This window comes from Hippopotamus amphibius, chromosome 11 (genome assembly GCF_030028045.1).
Source record: "Hippopotamus amphibius kiboko isolate mHipAmp2 chromosome 11, mHipAmp2.hap2, whole genome shotgun sequence".
Taxonomy (NCBI): Eukaryota; Metazoa; Chordata; class Mammalia; order Artiodactyla; family Hippopotamidae; genus Hippopotamus; species Hippopotamus amphibius.
This window is the reverse complement of record NC_080196.1, coordinates 16,672,169-16,684,220: the sequence shown is the minus strand read 5'-3', so window position 1 is coordinate 16,684,220 and position 12,052 is coordinate 16,672,169. Positions and strand designations below refer to the sequence as shown.

The following is a 12,052-nucleotide window of genomic DNA, read 5'->3' as shown; positions in this document are numbered from 1 at the left end:
GGTCCTAGACACTGTGCTTACTGCTTCACATGAACCAACTCAGGCAGTAACTAACAGCTGGATAGTGGGGAGGGAGGCCTGGGAAGATGTCACAGGAAAAGTGATGATTTTTTAAGGATGACTTGACCATCACAATTAAAACAGTCGTGTTTAACTTTTTCACTTGCATCTAGCCAAATTGTTCCCCAATTTGAATGTTAAGGATAACTTGATAAATTACAAAGTGAATTCTTAGAAATCAATCTAGTTTGGCCACGTATGGAATCAAATCCATGATAACCAAGTTTAAAACATTTCATTTAATTTTGAGTATAACTGACCACAGAACAGTGTGGAGCTGGTGAATTTTAAATATTATTAAATTAAATATCTTCTTTACATCTACATCTTGCACTTCTACATCTTCACTACATCTTCACTAATCAAGGAGCTCACACTGCAAAGCCCAACAGCAACAACTCTGGGACTCACAGGCTTAAAGGAAACATCAGAATCTGAATAGATATTTCTCTAAAGACATACAGATGGCCAACAGGTACATGAAAAGATGCTCAACATCACTAATCATCAGAAAACGCAAGCCAAAACCACAATGAGATGCCACCTTACACCTGTCCAATGGCTATTATCAAAAAGACAAGAAATAACAAGTGTGGATGAAGATGTGGAGGAAAAGGAACCTTTGTCCACCATTCGTGAGAATGTAAACTGGTGCAGCCACTATGGAAAACAGTATGGACTTTCTTCAAAAAATTAAAAATAGAACTGCCATATGATCCAGCAATTCTACTGCTGAGTATTTATCTGAAGAAAATGAAAACACTAATATGAAAAGATACATGCAACCCAGTATTCACTGCAGCATTATTTACAATAGCCAAGATATGGAAACAGTGTCCATTGGTAGATGAATGGATAAAGAAAATGTGGTATATATAAAATGGAATATTATTCAGCTATTAAAAAAAGAAATCTTGCCATTTGCAACAACATGGATGGACATTTATGCTAAGTGAAATAAGTCAGATAGAGAAAGACATACCATATGATCTCACTTCTATGTGAAATCTTTTTTAAAAGAAAAAGAAAAAAACTCATAAATATAGAGAACAGACTGGTGGTTGGGAATGAGGGGTGTGAAAAATGGGTAAAGGGAGTCAAAAGGTATATTTCAGTTAAAAAATAAGTCCTGGTGACTATAGTTAATGATATTGTATTGCATACTTGAAATTTGCTAAGAGGGTAAATCTTAAAAGTTCTTATCACAAGAAAAAAAAATTCTTCAACCATGTGTGGTCAGAGATATTAACTAGACTTATTGGGGGATTATTTCACAATATATACAATTATTGAATCATTTTGCTGTACACCTGAAACTAATATAATATTATATGTCTACTATACCTCAATAAAAAAAGAAGGAAATTTCAGACTTGCCCGAGCCATTTCTGCAACATATGAAAACCCATCATATTGAGAAAAAAATATTAATAACTTACATGACATTCCACAGCCCACCTCAGAAGGACATTCCAGTGTTTAACAACTCTCCCAACCAGACTGTGAGGAAAGCAATTGTGACCCGCAGTCAAAGACGTGGATATAAGTTTCCAAACGGCAAAATCGTCTGTAAGTTAAAAGAGAACATTCAGCCAATACTTAAAAATGGAAGTTGAAAAGAGTATTAAGAAATGACAGCAAGACTAAGACACTGTCAGGAAGAGAAGTCATTCCAAGAACTGTTTAATCCATTAAACGGATGCCCAACTATTCAAGTATATTCAGAACCGAATTTGATCATGCCCTGATCTTCCTTTACATTTTAATTAAGATTAGTTGAGCATGTAAATGACTCTTGAGCATAATATCCTAGGGTGAACAAGACTGGAAAGAATCAGAATTGGTCCATCAGAGAAGGAAAAGTGGGGAAAGGCAATCCTTGAGGAGTCTTTGCTCCTCAAGGTGAGGGCACCAGAAGGTGATTAAGGTTCCCCGCATTAAGAATTCAGCTGGAACTACTTTCCATTTAGATTCTTCCTTGGAAGGATGCCCAGTCATGATGAAGGCAAGGAAATGCTGCAAGTGTGAGCAGAACTTTTATATAAGCATTGTTTTCTTTCCCCATTCTAATCTGCTGTCCTCCTATTTCCGCATCCGGATATCATGCCTTTGAACAATGAAAAGCCTAGTGATACAGTCTTGACTCATAATTAACTTGCTAACGAGGATATCCCTGTATTATATTTTGCCTAACTTGCGTAAAACTTGTCATTCACCACTTCGCAATCTTTTGACCCGTTTTCTTCCCTGTTTGTTCTGTCCTTCACGGTTCCTTGTAAATTGTGTTTAGGTGAATGTATGTGTATCAAATGATTATACGTAGATATATGCAATCTAAACTGAACCTTATCCTAGTGGTTTAAGGTCTGCAGACTACTGAACTGAAATATTTTTACTACTTCAGTGTATAGATTTTCACAATTGTTTTCAAACTTTAAATAGCCTTAATTTTCCAGGATGTTCCCCCAAAGTCATCATTTCCTACCATCAATATAACTTTAAGCTTCATAAAAGATCTATCTAGAAGTATCTGCTAATCAACATCATCCGTAGGCCATTTACTTCTAAAAATAACCTCAGTTAATATTTATTTTATTCATCAGTTTAGGTAGTAGAGCTAAGGTATAATACTCAGAACCCAAACTCTGCGATCTGCAGAGAACAGATTTTGTCTCCGTACAATTGTTTCCTGCCAGTGGACTGTGGGGGACAGCCTTGGGAATTGAAATGACTGAATTACCCAGGGAAAGCCAGCTTATTTTTAGTAAGAGGGGAGGGAGGGGAATGTTGGTTTAATTTATTTTACTGCCTGCGAATCTACGTTGCAAAAGAGAAGCAAGAGTGGATTCATTAGATTAGCAAATTCAGTAAGTTGTTTATTCAGTTGGGTGAATCAATGTTTCTCTGAATTCACTTTAGCTTTATTTTTTGCTTTTAAATCTAGCCACTAGGTAACATGTTAAAAGCCAAAAGCCCTTCTATCCGCCATCGCTTGCAAATATCTTTTCACATGTTAATTTGATCTTTTTTGTGATTGGAGGCAGACAGATTTCACAGCCTCACCCTCTTCTCTTCCATCCCCCCACACCCAGCATATGGATAATACACATACAGATGACAGAATATTACAAATAATAAAAAATCGACTACACTGCTCTAGCCTATTTTTTATGCTGCTCAGTTTTTAGCATTTCTCCTTGCCCGCTGACTTTAGTTTTAAATTTTATTTCCACCCAGTATTAAAACCTAAAGGGAAATAAAGTGCTTCCTCTATTAAGGACAGCATATTTTAAGATTATTAGAAAAGAATTATCAGAGCAAATTGCTTTATTTAAAAAAAGCAGTTGTTAAATGTCTCAAATTTTTGCTAGTTTTTTCTTCTTCCTTCTCTTAATGACCTGTCTTTCTTAGGAAGTTCCTTTCATCTGACTTGCTCCACAAAATTATTCCTGATTCATTTGTTACTGAGATTTACAGGAGTACAGCTGTTCAAACAAAGTGCTGGCCTACGAAAGTCTGGGAAAATTGGGGAAGATAATCAAATTAAAATTCCAGCTATATATTCTTTTTAACAGACGCAGACAATTTTGATTTTTTATATTTAAAATGTATTAAAAAGGGCAAGCTCTGTAGCATTATAGATCACATTTTTCCATTTAATGACCTGGATGACACGTTCAGAAGGAGAAAACCCCATTTATTAAGCAACACATCAAATGTGCTTTCCTAGAAGAGATTGTTTTTTAATTTAAAAAAATTGAAGATCCAAGAGAATAGGGGCTTGAGATCCTAGCAGCTGGGGACCACTGGAAAATATGTGGCTCAAAGTGACAGGCATAAAATATGAGTGCTGGTGACCTGTACACAAGAGTGTTGGGGGCCTTCTGATAAACACCAGGCACCACTGATTTTCTACCAAAGGTGGAATTGGAAAAGCTTTTAATTCAGAGGCTGCAAAAATCACCTTCTCCAAGGAAGTTTACATCTCTCTAGTTCTGTGAAAATGAAAAAGATTATAGGATCACAATCTCCTTCAAACTCATGAAGCATATGTGCCTGGCCTTGAAATTCAAAAGCAGACAGAGAAAAATCAAAATGGGAGTGTGTTCACGCTTCTGAATTTATTCCTCTCCTCTCCCATGCATCTATACATTGACTGAGCGAGCAGGGAATATAAAGGTTTCCTGGATCAGTTAATACTTTTTGAATGACACTGAAAAGAATGCCCACTCCCGTAGATAAGTATTATGTTTCCTAGATGAAGAAACAGCACCCTCTTCTTCCCAGCTGCCCAAGACCCCCACCTCCAGACAGTCACCAAGTCCCATTTAAAATCTACCTCCTAGGGACTTCCCTGGTGGTCCAGTGGTAAAGAATCCCTCCTGCAGGGGTTGCAGGTTCAATCCCTGGTCAGGGAACTAAGATTCCACGTGGGGCAGGGCAACTAACCCATGCACCTCTATTAGAGAGCCATGTGCCACAAACTTCAGAGCCCACTCACTCTGGAACCTGTGTGCCACAACTAGAGAAGAGAAAACCCGCACACTACAACTAGAGAGAAGCCCACACGCTGCAATGAAAGATCCCGCGTGTGGCAACTAAGACCCGACGCAGCCAAAAAAAATCTACCTCCTAAATATCTTTGGCCTCTAGCCATGCTTCTGCATTCTGACAGCCTCTCCCCCAGTTAGGGCTACTGTTATCTCCCAACCAGACTGCTGCAGAAACCTCCTAACTGGTCTGTCTTCAACTTTGCCTTACTCCATCCATTCTTCACACCAGCTAAACCGATCTTTCCAGGAAGCAAATCTTCTTAGTGGCATTAGGATAAATTCCAGACACCTGAACATAGTTCAAATCATGATCAGGCTCTGAGCAATGCTTCAGTCCAATTTCTCTGCTTCCCATCACACTCCACAGTACTGCCAGGCTAAATGCTTCTCATTCTAGACACACACACACACACACACACTCTCTCTCTCTCTCTCTCTCTCTCTCTCACCCTACACATGCCTGTAGCATCCCCACTGTGCCATCTTCCCTCTCCCTCTTAAAATTTAACCTATAAGAGTAGCACTTAGTAGATGTTCAATAAATGCTTGTTATCGGATAAAGGCATGAACAGGCGACAATGCTACGAGGTATATGACAAAGTGAAGTTTTTGTTTTATTTTGTTTTTAATTAAAATTACTTGTTAGACTTTGAATAGGGGGCCAGAACATGGAAATCTAGTTACACAGGTTATACAGGTGCTGGATCTAGTTTCCTTATCCCACCAAGTGCAAGGCGACCTAGATTCAGTACTCAATTGTTCTCTGTTGCTCCTATACCACTGCTCTTTGATGTCAGCCCCATACAAAGCCAGTTAAGAAAGGACAGCACTGATTACACCAGTAGCCTAACTCAGATCCCAAGTCCAATGCAAAAATGAGAAACAGAGTTCACCTTTATTTCTCTTAATTCTAAGCAAACAAATAAACTTATATTCAAGAGTATCTCTCCACTTTCTAAAATGGTTCTGTGGTACTTTGGCAGTCAGCCTGCCCAACTCTGAATTTTGTTTAAGCTCCCCTGATAATTTGTTGGAGCGTGATGAAATAGTTCCTCTGGCCAATTACAGTCTCTATTTACTATTTACCCCAGGCAAGAACTGAGATCTGGGTGTAGATGTTTACTCTAAAAAAAACTGGTAGTCAGAACCGGCTTTTCCCCATTCAAAAGCACCGGTGCCTGCAAGAGAAAGTCCAGACGACTCCATGTGGGAAGGGAGGCAGGTGTCTACACACCACCTTTCCACTTCACCCAGCCATGCTGGCCCTCGCCCCCTCCGCTCCAGGTATACCACTCAGAGAGATCTCCAAACCTTCCTCTATGCTTTGCACTGGCTCTGCCCTCTGCTTGGAATGTTGCCATTCCAGTCTCATTCCTAACTCTGTCCTGTGCCTGGCATATTCCTCCCGCCCCCAGGCAGAATCAGTCCCCTCTTTGTGCTTCTCTTCCTTACCTCTCTCAAGCCACTTAACATATTAGATATGGCAGTCACTACTCACATATGTCTCCCCTACCAAGTTGAGAGCTGATTATAGGCAGATGTCACATCTTACTCATGTTGAGATCCTTGGTGTATAAGATAATACCTAGCACATGGTAGTCAATGAATGGCAATTTAATGAATGAACCAGCTTCATCCCTGCCCACAACTGAGGCCAAACAACAAACATCAGAATCTGACTGCAATTCCATCATCATGATTCTGTACATCATAAACAGCAATGGAAAACCAAACATGCAAGGACTACAATTTACTTGCACTGCAGACTCTGGGTAACTTACAAGACTAATTGTCATAATGACAAGCAAACAGCTCCGCCTCTGACAACATAACCTTGAATTGCTGTCCCAACTTGATCAGCAGTTGGATACAATTCAAAAGAGAATGTTTAGAGCTTTTAAGTGACACTAACTGGCCTTTTTAATATTTGCTCAGCAACTATTTGCTGAACACCAGCAATATGCTTGGCTTGCTTTACTAATAAAAGGACTACCAAGATCCCTGATCTTAATTTAAGGGCTTTTCAGTCTGGTAAATGAACTAAGGCAACTCTAAGGCATTACGTGTAGATGTCATGAGAGTGGTATAAACAGGGAATTCTTGGCATTTCCAGGAGGATAAAGATAAGTTTTTTGTTTTATGGCCTTGTACTGTGTATTGCTGGGAGGATGGTAAATGTGGTCTCAGATGACAATTTTGGCTCCTTTTAGGTGAAGGTCTGCACAGAGCTTGTTTAGCTGCAGTTCTCACCATAGCAATTCAGGAGCTGGAGAATAAAGGTGCTTCTACCATGAAGAGAAAGGAGGACAGAGAGGCCTCACAACTCTTCTAGGTTTTTCTCCCATCCCAGGTGGTTTATCACTGAGATGCCTTGAGAGAAAAGCATTAAATCCAATAAGCTTCAAGATGAAATTCTGACCCAAAACTCATCTCCTCCCAGATATCTAATGAAGACTGGCCTCTTCCACTCCCAGAGCTAATTCCTCAGTCACATATAGGAGCTCCCTGAGCATACATCACAGGGCCATGTCCCTGCCTTCAAGGACTCCCATCCTTCATTCTCAAGGTCTAACGTGGCTGTAAATATTTACTTGTGTGTCTTCATTGTATTTGTTATTGGAAATCCCCAGGTTGAGTGTATGTTCCAAGTTTTTCTTAAAAAAAGAAAAAACGAAATCATTAATTATGCCTTCTATTACTTCTCTCATTTCTCACCACCCAACATCCTCAGGATACACACTCTCAAAGTCATGTTCTTTCTCTACCACACTCTCTAAGTGTGGCTTATAGTGTATTTGCTTGAAATCTAGAAATCTCCAAATCTCCTACTGTCTCATACAACCACAAACGTCCACCTTTTCATGGGGAATGCACAAATAGCCAGTGGCCAAAGCCAAGTATATTTAAAATGACTTTTGATATTTCAGAACAAAGGATTCATAACCAAGAGTTCAGGGATGAATCCACCATTTGAAATTGTATGAGAGAATCATGGCATGTGAATATATGGATTTTTTTCTTGGGGCAAGTTTCCATTGCTTTTAAGAAATTCTCACAGGGGCCTCACACACACACACACACACACACACACACACACACACACACTCCTAAATATATAACATCCTGCTAATATCGGTAAAGAACACATTTTTGTATACAAATACAACACAATTTCTATTTGTCTAATGAGAAGTGTCAACACCTTTTCCCATGCCTTTTCGTATGAAATATGATTAAAATATCCATATTAGCAAGTGAGGGCTAGAACACAAAGATCCTGGGGGAAGAGGCGGCAAAGAAACAGAGCCAAAGCCCCCCAATTATTTCTGCCTGAAAAACTTGAATCATGAAAACCATAAGCAAAAAAGAAAAGTAGGTCATTGTGATGTGACATTCAGAAATAAGCAGCAACATTTTATCCCTACTGACCTATAAATCACCCTCCAGTCCTGAATTTCATCACCGCCCTACAAAAGATTGCTGAACTGCCTCAGCATTTCTCACACACTACATCACAGCTAGAGAACGAAAGAATGGTGTCTGCCAGCTCATCTTCTAAAACACTGAGAAACAACAGTAAGAACACACTACCCACATTTTATTCCAAAAATTAACAATAAAGTGGTAAGAGGTTCTATGAAAAGAAGCGTTTGGGTTTTTTTTTAATAAATTTAATATATAAAGGTAAAATAGCTCTTGACCTATAATATCATTTGTATGCCACAGTGTACCTCAAAATAGGAATATGTATGTGAAAGGCCCATTCTGAATCTGTTCTGCATTTTGATCCGACATAACCAGTGGAGATTTATATGCTTTCATTGTCATAGTTCTCTGACGTGCTTTTCTGAATGAATCCAGATGGAAGTGTCTCTCTTCTGGTTCTCTGTTACTTACTGCTGCAGTTTCCATCTGTGGTGCTAAGATCCATCCCTCATTTTATCCTGGACACCAAGCAACCTTCACTTCTTCACACTCCCTGGTCCCTTCTTAACAGCTCCATGTGGGAATCGCTGGCTTGCTTCAAACTTATCCAAGACTTCTTTCTGATTATTTATGTTGGTGACACACTCTTTCTCACCAACTGTCCAGGGTCACTACTACGCAGAGGCACTTGATTTGAAAAAGCATTCAGTTTCCCAACCAATATTTTGGTAGCTCTAGAGCTCCCCACTTCAGCTCTGCCATGTTAGCGCATTGTGGAATGGAACTAAATCTTACATTTTATCTGAGATTGCCTTTAACACCCATAGGCTTGAGTTGGGTCAGCATCGGTTCTCAAGTCTAAAGAACATTAATATCAGCAACAATGCCAAAAAAAATGAATGTTGCTTTTTAAAAAACTGAGCACTGATATCACAAAAAGGACACAATCCCAGATCTGCCACTTATTGTCATCGTGACATGTGAGCAAGTCTCCCAACGTCTCTGAACCTCACTTTCCTAGTCCGTAAAACAGGGAGACTACTGCCTCCCTCACCACGGGGTAAGGATTAATTACGACAATGTATATGAGGCTTAGCAAAGACACTGCTGCCCCAAAGCCAGTGCTGGCAAGTGTCAGGTATTTATTTATTCTGAGAGCAAAGTCTTAATTACCTGTGTATAAGACTGAACATTAGCATGAACTTTTCCTGTGTTTTTTTACTGGGGGAATGGAAATAATTTACATATTAAGAGCAAGCAAGGACTTCCCTGGTGGCGCAGTGGTTAAGAATCCACCTGTCAATGCAGGGGGCACTGGTTCGAGCCCTGGTCCGAGAAGATCCCACATACCACAGAGCAACTAAGCCCCTGAGCTCTAGAGCCCGCAAGCCACAACTATTGAGCCTGCATGCCACAACTACTGAAGCCTGCGTGCCTAGAGCCTGTGTTCCACAGCAAGAGAAGTGACTACAATGAGAAGCCCGTGCACCGCAACAAAGAGTAGCCCCTGCTTGCCACAACTAGAGAAAGCCCGCGTGCAGCAACGAAGACCCAACGCAGCCAATAAATAAAAATAAATAAATAAATAAATAAATTTATTAAAAAAAATAAGAGGAAGCAAGCATTCCTGTGCAAAAATATCAACGGCATATTGTGACAAGTCTCTGATCTGCAGGAACACTGAACTCTTCTGGTTGATCCTTCTCCTAATTCTGGTTTTGCTTCCCTCCCTCAGTGTAAATGAAAACAGCTCATGGGAGGATGTTGTGTGATTGCTACCCAGCAAGGCAACAGCAACTGATAAGGACCGTAGCAGAAGTCTACGGGTGAACCGGTTGCTACTCCTACCCTCTTGACAAGACTGATTAAAGATTTTAATTGTGGCATCCGTGTAAGAAACACACATGTAGTTTTAAAATATCTGAATTCCATTGCTCTGCTCTTTGTAAAATCCCTGGAGACCAAGGAAGCTGACACATTCAATAGAACACATGGGCCTCCACTGTATCCCAGACCCCTCCAGGTATTTTAAGCACCAGAATCAAAACAAACAAATAAAAACAAACAAAAGCCCACTATCTGTCCATGCTCCATCTTGCCAGAAAAAAAGAAAATGTATTATTCGTTTAAAATAAAGCTGTCGTAGGATGTGTGTGGACTTTTTGGCCCATTCAGCAGGATTTTTCACTGAGCTGCAACGCAATAGATTTATTTCGTCATCGTCCAACACAAACAATTGAAGAAACTCAGCCTCATGTAAAATCCCCAGGAGAAATAATCTGCAATTTAATTAGTGAATAATGGAAGCCATTTAAATACAATTTCAGGCCTTTTTTTAAAGTAATACTTGAATAGACATCTGCTGAATCTACGAAGTGTCTAGGCAAAGCAGAATAATTCCTGATCTGATGAGAATGCCCAAGGTTATGAACAAGAATGTCTGCTGTTAGGGCAGGACCCATAATTTAAAACAAAACTCCAGAAATACACCTTCTGGACACCTACGTCATCACTAGCAAACAAAGATATAGACAGATAAGGAAGGAAGGAAAAGAGGGAGGGAGGGAGGAAGGGAAGAAGGGGGAGAGGCAGGGAGGGAGGAAGGGAAGGAGGGAGGAAAGGAAGGAAAGAAAATACCAGTCACAGTCTTTTGAAGTGCAGCATAGTGGAAACAGAAAGGATTTAAGAGCAACGGCGTTAAGCTGGAATTCTGACTCCTTCATTACCTCTCTATGACCACTTCAACTTCTGCCCTTATAAAATGGGAATATGAATGTCTACCTCACATGAGTTTTGAATATTAAGTGAGAATATTTACAATAAAACACCATACAAATGTTAGCTGAAGATTTTGAAATGTTGAAGAAGCGGAGATTATGAATCTAAGTAGTTATACGTCACTACTGTAACTTCAACTGTGAGAATTTTACTATTTCAGCTCTATGGATGGATTTGTATACACAATACATTTTACCATTACCAGAGTTTCAGTTTTCAAGATGAGAAGAGATCTGGAGATGGATGGTGGTGATGGTTGCACAATGAAGCAAATGTACTTAATGCTACTGAACTCTATACTTAAAAATAGCCACGATGGTAAATTTTATGTGTATTTTACCACAATTTAAAAAAATTAATTTAAAATATTTACCATGATATAAACCAGCAACAAAACAAAAACCAACCTAGTGAATGGGAGAAAATGTTTGCAAATGATATGACCAATAAGAGATCATTTCCAAATTATATAAACAGCTCATACAAAAACTCAGCATCAAGAAAACAAACAACCCAATTAAAAAATGGGCAGAAGACCTGACTAGACATTTTTCCAAAGAAGATATACCAGATAGCCAAGAGGCACATAAAAAGATGCTCAACACCACTAATCATTAGAGAAATACAAATCAAAACCACAACGAGATATTACTTCACACCTGTCAGAAGCGCCATCATCAAAAAAAGTCTATAAATAACAAATGTTGGCAAGGATGTAGAGAAAAGGGAATGCTTGTACACTGTTGGTGGGAATGTAAATTGGTGCAGCCACTATGGAAAACAGCAGTTCCTCAAAAAAATAAAACTAGAACTACCGGGACTTCCTAGGTGGTGCAGTGGTTAAGAATCTGCCTGCCAAAGCAGGCGAAACAGGTTCAATACCTGCTCCAGGACGATCCCATATGCCACAGAGCAACTAAGCCCATGAGCCACAACTATTGAGCCCATGTGCCGCAACTACTGAAGCCCACGTGCCTAGAGCCCGTGCTCTGCAACAAGAGAAGCCACTGCAATGAGGAGCCTATGCACCACAATGAAGAGCAGACCCCACTCGCCACAACTACAGAAAGCCTGCACGCAGCAAAGAAGACCCAACGCAGCCACAAATTAATTAATTAATTAATTAAAAACAAAACCAAAAACTAGAACTACCACATGACCCAGCAATTCCACTCCTGGCTATATATCTGAGGAAAACGAAAACACGAATTCAAAAAGATACATGTACCCCAATG

The 12,052-nt window shown here is 39.7% G+C and overlaps 1 long non-coding RNA gene across 1 annotated transcript in view; it reads right to left on the bottom strand.

The window, feature by feature from the left end:
- LOC130831413 (uncharacterized) overlaps positions 1–12,052 on the bottom strand; it is an 88,117-nt gene that overhangs the window by 30,945 nt on the left and 45,120 nt on the right. Inside the window, exon 2 of the long non-coding RNA XR_009048050.1 lies at positions 1,500–1,627. This is a non-coding gene — a long non-coding RNA (uncharacterized LOC130831413). The remainder of the gene's footprint in view (positions 1–1,499; positions 1,628–12,052) is intronic.